Here is a 9642-nt window from a genome sequence, read left to right on the forward strand (position 1 = left end):
TCAAATCAAATCAAAGAGACCAATCACGATTACTTTTAGAGTTTAACATGGAAAGCAATATTTGAAGAAGAATAATACATGTATATATCATTTATTTGAGTGAAGAGTGAGCTAGTCAGTGAGTGATGATACCATGATATGAATTCAAAACCCACCTTCACCTACTAATTTCTAATTACTAATCTCACTTGTCTCGATAAAAAAATGTTATTTTGAATTCTAAGTTCTTAGCCAAAGAGATATAGAAAGAAAGGTTAATTTGAGAGAAAAGAGAGCAACAAGAAATGACCAAAGAACTCTCTTGTGAAGAGTTTTTTTTTTTTTGCTCACAAACTCCTCAATGCTTGGCACGTCAAGCATACAAAAGTAGTTTTGTAACTAACAAGGGTATTTTGAAAAATTAAGAATGCCATTCAATACACGTGAGCCCATATGATTGGTAAGAAAAAAAGATCTCCTCTTCTGACTGATGGACTTGCAAATTGTATGATAGAAGATATGAGTTGGAGGCTCATTAATTCCCAACAAAATGATCAAGAGATTTCTACTCTCTATGAAGCATTCATACACAAGCCACGCGACACATAAAAGATGGCAAAAGGAGAGACGGACAAATATAGAATCAAATTGACAAGATAGTCGAACTACACCATTATTATAACAATCACAATATTCTATTAAGTCATTAATTACTTCAATATTTTCTTACATCGTTACTTCTTAAAACATGAGAGAGAGAATCCAAGGAACACTTTGAGCTTATCGCACGTATGTGAGGAATCCAAGATAGTAATACTAAATTAGAGATTCATATTAAAATATTATATCTTGGATCCATCACAAGCTTTTGTTTTACACTCCCATCTCTTCTTACAGAGTCTGTTGCTTTTGCTCTCATTCCCCTTCTCTCTTGGGGGAATCTTCTTCTTCCAAAGTTCTTCTTTTAAAAACAAAATAAAATAAAATTTTAATAGAAATCACACTAGGGTCTGAAATTTGATTTGTTTTTCTTTTGGTGGGTTTATTTGCACACACCAAAATGACCAATTGTACCCACTTGCTTGCGATACCCACTTTAATTTTAAAACAACTATTTGACACTCCTAATAAATGTATTGTTTAACCTAAATTGCTTATTTCACCCGTCTAAAAGTATCGAACCATTTTTCTTCTTCTTCTTCTTCTCCTTTCGTCTCTCTCATTGTTTTTTTCTTCTTCTTATTTGCATCTAGAAAGGTTTTAATAGGGGTTTTAGCATTGATCTTACTTATTTTTCTTATTCTAACACTTTCAATCGAGTTGAAGCTATTCACATGAGAAAGTTTTGTTTGATAGGTACCTATAGAATATGTTTTGTAAGATCGGTAGGTACTTACCGAATTGATTTTGTAATGTTCAATTGAAAATTGTGTTCGATAAGTACTTACCAAATCTATTTAGTAATATTCGTTAGGTATATCTATTGAATTTGCTAAAACAAGTTCGATCTGAACTTACTGAACAAAATCTATCAAAAAATCATTGAGTTCTTCGATTCAAACTCGTCGTTTTGAGGTTCAACAGTGATTTTTTTCATCATCCTTCATGATTAAATGCAAAAAAGTGCAAGAAATAAAAAACATGAAGAAAAAACAATCTTAAAACCTGATTTCCATTGATTCAATCTCTCATAAAACTTAGAAGGAGAAGTAGAAGAAGAAATAGAGGAAGAAGAAAGAGAAATGAAGGAAGAGGAAGTGGGTTTTCAATTTTTTGTTCGGTACGTGATGGTGTGTAATATGCCAAAACGAAAGGCTAAAATCATAATTTACTTTTTTTTTTTACAAAAGTCACTTACGTGGGTGCAATTGACTATTTTGGTGTGAGCAAATAAACCGGCTCTTTTCTTTTTGAATAATTACTTAATACATCATGTGGGAAAGCCTTCTTCCTAAATTCCCCTTTACTTTTGGGTAGTAGCTTGATAGTCCAATTAGTAAAATTGTCTTTCTTAACGTCCCACGCCTTAACAAAAGTTTTAAAGTATCAAAATTACCTCTTTCTCACTACTTTCAATATACTTGAACTTTTAAATTGGGATTGTAATCTATTCCTAGTGACTTGGGATGGTGAATGACGAATAAAGAACAATATACTCATAATTTCAAAAATCTAAATGTAACTTTTTCTCTATTTCAATGATTTGTGAGAATGAATAACAAACGACGAATAAAATACACATAATCTTGAAGATTTAGAGGTAACATTAGATTTGAATGTCTATTACGCCATAATAACATATACATTTTGGGTAGTTTGAAAAGATATATCCAACATTGAGCTCAAAAAATCAAAATCAAAATCATTTATAGGTGACCACAGTGATTTCAATTTTTTTACTCTGTCCAAAATACTTATATATAATAATAACGAAATGGACACTCAGATCACACGTTACACTATGATAAAGATTATCCAACTCAAATCTTAATCAAAATGTAACATTTGACCAAGTATCCGCTTCACCTTTATTATATACAGGGGTGGAGCTAGTATGAGTAATTGCCCCCAACAACATTTTTTTTTGGATAATGTTAGATACCCTTGCATTTATGATTTAATTTGAGATACCCTTGTATTTTTAATTAATTACATGTCCCATTTGTCCTCACTTCTGTTCAATTTTTCCCCACCCCACTTCAATATTTTGAAGATGACATTGCCTCTAGACTTGGGTCTTCCCTCATAAACTAAATATAAATGACCTAAATATCATTTTCTTCAATTCTAACAAAAAAAACCTTTGAATTTCTCCTCAAAAACATTCATCTTCAAGCTCTTCAACAATACCATTAACTATAGTTGCCCTTACTACAAGAAAATCTCAATTCCACCCTGATTATACATGCATTTTGGATATTTCGAAAGATCTATCCAATAACAAGCTCAAAAAAAAAAAAAAAAATTGAAATCTTTAAGTTGATTCGATCATGGACCTCGTGGATTTGGATTTTTCGATACCAAAACTAGATATTCAAAACAAACACTCAAATCAAAGATTACAACTAAATATTCAAAATTATGAGTATGATGTTCTTAGCCCGTTATTCATTCTCACAAATCATCAAAATGAATATAAAAAAATTACGTTTAAATCTTTGAAATTATGAATATATCATTCACCATCACTAATCTTCAATATAAATCATATCATATTTGAAAAAAAAAATTAGTACATTAAAAGTGATACTTTTGATTCTTTAAAACTTTCCTTAAGGCGATGGAGCATTAACAAAGAAAAATATTACCAACTCAACAATCAAATTACCAGCCAAAAAATAATTAAGAAAGAATTCCCCGTTCTGAGCATTAAGTAATTTTTCCTTGGGTAACACTATTTGCACCCACCTAAAGTGCTCCTTGTACCCACTAACTCTTTGTACACACCTAAAAATTAGGTTTTCTCTTTGCACACACTTAATCAACATATTTTTTGTTGTATTCTATATGTCCATATGTCCACCTCAGAACATATCGAGCCTCCTCTTCCTTCTTCTTCCCCATCCACCTCCTCTTCCTCCCCCTTCCCCCTTCTATCTTTTTCCATTATCTACCCCTCTTCTATAAGTTCAATATTTTTTCTAAATCAAATATTTTTTATTGTTTAAATTCGAATCGAATATTTTTGGATATTCGATAATTTATTCAGATGCAAATTCGAATAGTGGTTAGTGATATCCAATCGGATTCGAATTCGAATTCTGATATTACTATTTCTTTTAGATTCGAATTCGGACATAGCACTATCTGATCAGATACCTATCTGTTGACAACCTTAAAAATATTGTTCCCTCCTCTTCCTCTGAGGAAACGATAGTTCTTTGGAACCCTGTGGTCACTCAGGACATCTTGGTTATTCGACCCTCATTCTCTCACTACAAAGCTGTCACTTAGTACATTAGTCATTCAAGACCCTTAAGCCTCTCAGAGCTGCTCTTTCAGGCAAGATATATTGGCCACTCATAACCCAGCTATACTAGGGACCCGATTCTGCTCTGTCTGCACAGTCTTACTCAGTCCACCCAGCTATATTAGGGACCCAGCTCTGCTCTGTCTATCCTGCTATGATCTGTATACACAGTCCTGCTTAGTCCACCCAATTATGCTAGGAACCCAATTCTGTTATGTCTACCCTATTCTGCATGAGCAGTCCTGCTCAATCATCGAGTTATGCTAGACTCAACTCTGTTCTGTCTACCCTACTCTGCATGCCCAATCCTGCTCAGTCCACCCAGCTATACTAAGGATCCAATTCTATTCTATTCTGCATGCACAGTCCTGCTCAGTCCACCCAGCTATACTAGGGACTCAGCTCTACTCTGTATGCACAGTCATGTTCAATCCATCCAGCTATACTAGGAACTCAACTCTACTCTGCATGCACAGTCATGTTCAATCCACCCAGCTCTGCTCTACTTCCCTACTCTAGGGGTTTCAATGGGTCGATTTCGGTTCAGTTCCTAAGAAACTTAGTATCGCAAACCATTTATTTTATCAGTTCCAATTTCGATTTTAAATTATTTGAAACCAGAATCGAAACTAATAAAACCCACGGTTACCCATCGATTCTGGTTCTATCCATATGACTCTAATTGGAACAACATATGTAATGGACAAATCAAACACACACACACACACACACACACACACACACACGCGCACGCGCGTAAAACTAAAACAAAAACCCTTTAATCTTTCTAATAATAAACTTCATCTTTCCTAAAGAAATTTATTAAGATTATGTGAGAATCAGCCATGTTTCTAACCAACCAATAAGAAAATTACCTTTGAAAGTCATCAAAAGTTCTCAAAATTAGTTCATAAACTTCCTAAAAGAAAAAAAGATCAAATCCTAGGCAATTCTTATAATAAAGAAATCTTATAGTTCAACCACTCACAAGATCCAGATCCACAAAAAATAGATCCAACAGAATAATATTTTGTTTTGACACAAATTAAACAGAAATAAATTGAAATTTCAAACAACAAACAAAGCATCACCAAATAATTAGCACACATCTTGGTAACTAAGCAAAAAAATCTTGGTGACTACAAAATTAATGATCTTTTTCTCCCCTTCAACAATTAAACCTGTAAACAAATAACAAAGGATCAAAGAAAAATCATATTCCAATCAAAGCTTTTGGGTTCATATAATTAAAAATTAAGCAAATTAATATTAAAAAAATAAAATAAAAATAAATTTATAAATACCTATACTTACTTGATATTTTATAGATCTAGTGTTACAAATTCATTCTCATCATCAAGTGTTACAAATACCTATACTTACTTGACCACAGTTTCAAATGCGTAGTTGTTTTTAGCAACTCTTTCATCTAACACAGAATAACATATAGAAAAAATCATAATTTATAAGTAATTTAATAATGTAGCAAATTGATCTACAAATAAATTAAAATTTTACCTTCTAGTTTTTTTCTAATCCAATCTTGCACACATATCAATCCTTCAACAATCTTTGGATGCATAGTAGATCGATATCGATTAATTACTCTCCCACCAGTACTAAAGGTTAATTCTGAAGCAACAGTTGATGTAGAAATCTCTTAGATATCACATGTCATTTTTCTCATAATAGGCAACTTATGTGCATTATACTTCCACCAACCTAAGATGTAAAATGTCCCATCATCCAAACATTTTTCTTTTTTTATTGGGTATGTAGTTTCTTCCAAATAAGACTCCAGATCTGTTTTTACTTGAAAATTTTTTGAACTTTCTTCAAGGTATGTTTCAAAACTCCTTAACTTTGATCTGATGGATTACGTAAAGGCATACAAATAATTTCATTAGTATCACCTAATGAGAAACTTCCACTAGTACTGCTACTAACACCTTCATTCCATGGAAACATCTAATTTGACATAGATGAGTGGGTTACATATTTATTGTAACAACTTTTCAATGTTTTATGAATTTCGATTACTCTCTCACTGGATTTGTCTCCATACATTTGTGGAAACTAAAATTCAATCGATTTCATCTTTTGTCGAGGATCCAATAAAGAAGTTATAGTGAAAACAAAATTAGTGATGTTATAGTATTTGATAAATTTATCTTCTATTATTATTATCATCGGCACAATGAAATAATGCTGACTTGTGTTCCACTCCATAAGCTGCAAAGAAATACTACAAGCTAAATCAAAATATTGATTCACCATCGCATATCTAGTTCCTAATAAAATATGTGTAGCATCGTAAAAAACCTTCAAGCATTCAACAACAAGTCTTATATTATTTCATTCCATTTCAAGTTAGACACAATTGAAATAAGAATCTACTTCAGCAAAACAAAATAATGCATCTTTCAATTCTAATACTACCTCAAACATCATATATGTAGAATTCCATCTTGTCGATGCATCTTGAATAAATCTTTTGGGGGTGATCTTGACTTGAGCACATACATCTTCAAATTTATTTTATCTTTGGAGTGAGTGTCTGGTAAATTTAATTGTCGCACGAATTTTCTCAAGTTCACTTTCAATCTCTTTTAATCCATCTTAAACAATGAGATTAAGGATGTGTGTAAAACAACGTATTTGAAGCAATTTTTCTTCTAAAATAAGATACCCTTTGATTAGAGCTTCTTAAAAAGTTCACGAACTTAATACATCATTATTTCAAGCATTGTCCAATGTAATGGTTTCTAACTTCTATCTATGTTCCACTCATTCATCTTCCCGAACAACATATTAGTAATATTTTCTCCAGTATGTCGACCACTCACATTGGAAAAACATAAAACTCTCTTTTGTAATTTTCATGCCTTATCGATATAATGGACTGCCAAAGTCATATAACTTTTGTTTTGACTTGAACTCCAAAAATCAGACGTAAAACATATGTGACACTGGAGTTTCTCAAGATTCTTATACAAAATATGTTTTTCCTTTTCATAAATCTTCATGGAATCTAATCAATCTGTATTACGTGTGATTGCCTTAAATATTGGTTGCATTGAACTTAATATTTTTTTTTTAAATCCAAGCTGATGAACTATTGAGAAGGGATAATCATGCAAAATAATCATCTCGGCAATTGCTTCACGAGTTACTTCCAGATCAAACTTGAAGTTGTGAAAACCAACAGACTCTTCTCCTTTTCTTTATTTACTTTGAGCAACGTCTGACTCATTAATTATTGTTTTTTCTTGAAAATCAAACATGTTGAAGTAAGATGCTTATACAAATTGCTAGTCCCATTTTTACTATTCTCCCCCAAAACTTTTTTACAATGCTTACATTTAGCGAATGCAATCTTTCCATATACTTCAATTTTTTTGAAATTCGTTCCGAACCTCCAAAGTTCTTTTTTATTTTTTAGGCATATCAACAGTTGATTCTTCCATAGAAATTGGTAACTCTCCCTTTTCTTTTTTTGACATTTTAGATTTATAAAAAATAAATCAAAATATCTACAATGAAGTAAATAAAATGACATTTTAGAAAATCTCACCCGCATGAATTTCACATACAAAACAACACAAACATCCAAGTTCTTGTACCAATAAAATAGTTTCCAAAATTGGTTTTTACACCATCAAAATAATCCTAAAAATCTGATTTTTATATTATGAAAACCAACCCCCAAAGATCTATTTGTTTATACTATTAGAATAACCCCAAAAATTAGTTTTTATGACATTAAATTAGTCCCTAAAAGCAGTTTTTTAGCACTAAAAGCAACCTAAAAATAAATAAAGTTTAGTCTCAAAAATCAGAATTTTTTCATCATCACAGCAACCTTGAAACTTTATTTTTATAGTATAAAACCAGTCCCAAAATCCAATTTTTTGTTATATCAAAATACGTCATAAAATCCATTTTTTCTTTTAGCATCTAAGACTAGTCTGAAAAAATTGTTTGAAAGTGTAAAATCAAGCATCAAAGATGAAGATTTACACCACTAAAACAGTCTCACAAAACCAATTTTTTACACCTCTAAACAATCATCAAATCTTGGTTTTAAACATTAAAATTATCCTACCAAAATCCTAACTCAAAAAATTGCAATCCTACTTGCATTCATTATTTTCTCACACAATTCATCAAACACATTGATGTAACACAAGAATCAATAACAACAATTGCAATTTTTTACATCATCGTAGCAACCCCGACAATTTGTTTTTACAACATAAAACCAATCCCAAAATCTAATTTTTTGTTATACTAAAACAAATCATAAAATCCATTTTTCTTTTAGCATCCAAGCCTAGTATGAAAAAACTGTTTACAAGTGTAAAAGCAGGCATCAAGGATGAAAATTTACACCACTAAAACAATCCCACAAAACCAATTTTTTAATCGATCCTCACCCTCTCAAAATCAAAATCATATACACACAGACCTCTAGAGAAAGAGATTGCATACCTTGAAGCAACGAAGACGTCGCACCTTGAGAGCTATTTGGTTTGGAAATGAGATGTAGAGGAAGATGAACAGAGGAAGAGGATTGAGGAACCCTTATTTGAGAATAAATGATATTCAGTTCGGATCGAATAACCACGAGTACATGTTAGATTATATCCATCGGTTTCGATTCATAATGGTTTGATTCTCAAAAGACTCGATTTTAATTAATTCCACTAAAATAGGATCCAGAACTTGTGTTTTCGATTGTAGTTTCGGATAAATGGATACCCATTGACACCCCTACCCTGATCTGTTTTTCCACTCAAGACAGAGTATAGTTGCGAAGACCCTACAAACCCAAAGGAATCAAAGTTGCGCTCGACTTTGTTTTTTTGCTACTCAAGACAAAGTAAAGTCACACCCAACTTTGTGTTATACCACTCATGATAGAGTAGAGTCGCGAAGACCCTACAACCCCAAAGGAGCCAAGGTCGGTCCCAACTCTATGTTCTGCCACTCATAACAGAGTAGAGTTGTAAAAACCTACAACCCCAAATGAGCCAAGGTCATGCCCAACTCTGTGCTCTGCCACTCAGGACAAAGTATAATCGTGAAGACCCTGCAACCCCAAATGAGCCAAGGTCACGCCCAACTCTGTGTTCTGCCACTCATGATAGAGTAGAGTCGTGAAGACCCTTATTTTATACCTCCATGTTGTACACAAACCAATTATCATGAGTAAAAATCGAGCAAGGTTGGGTAAACCGAGTCAATTCTTAATAGTTGGCACTAACCGACTAGAATTGGTGATCTCTTATGATGTATATCCTCCCAAGAGTATATCACAATGTCAACCATTCCCACATAAGCCTAGTCATATCCAAAGTGGTCTGGTGATAACAACCACTTAAATTTTTACTCTTCCTGTACATCATACCTTTCACATAGTCATGTTAAAATACCTGGTAATATCATTAGCATTACATTTACCTTCTTATCTTTTGTATTTATTTTTTCCCATTGATGTTGACGCAACAACATATTTAGAGTTTCGTAATCTACATGTTTCTTTCTCGTGTGCATCTTTCAATGGCTGTTATCCCAAAACAACACTAACTTATCACCTTGTACAACCAATCTGTGACAGAGGTTTTAAATTGATCATGACTAATCGATCGTCATCATCGTCGCAACACAATTAAATCGTTACATGTGATTTC

General features: G+C 32.5%; 1 long non-coding RNA gene across 1 annotated transcript; it reads right to left on the reverse strand.

Annotated features, from left to right (window-relative positions):
* Nucleotides 1-605: 605 nt before the first annotated feature.
* On the reverse strand, nucleotides 606-9271 carry LOC147406760 (uncharacterized). The gene is made up of 2 exons (XR_015176580.1): nucleotides 8441-9271; nucleotides 606-5130 (listed from the first exon to the last, which is right to left on the reverse strand). It is a non-coding gene; the product is annotated as an uncharacterized LOC147406760 (long non-coding RNA).
* Nucleotides 9272-9642: the final 371 nt, after the last annotated feature.

Source organism: Akebia trifoliata, chromosome 3 (assembly GCF_017979445.1).
Source record: "Akebia trifoliata isolate Shusen 1 chromosome 3, ASM1797944v1, whole genome shotgun sequence".
Classification (NCBI taxonomy): Eukaryota; Viridiplantae; Streptophyta; class Magnoliopsida; order Ranunculales; family Lardizabalaceae; genus Akebia; species Akebia trifoliata.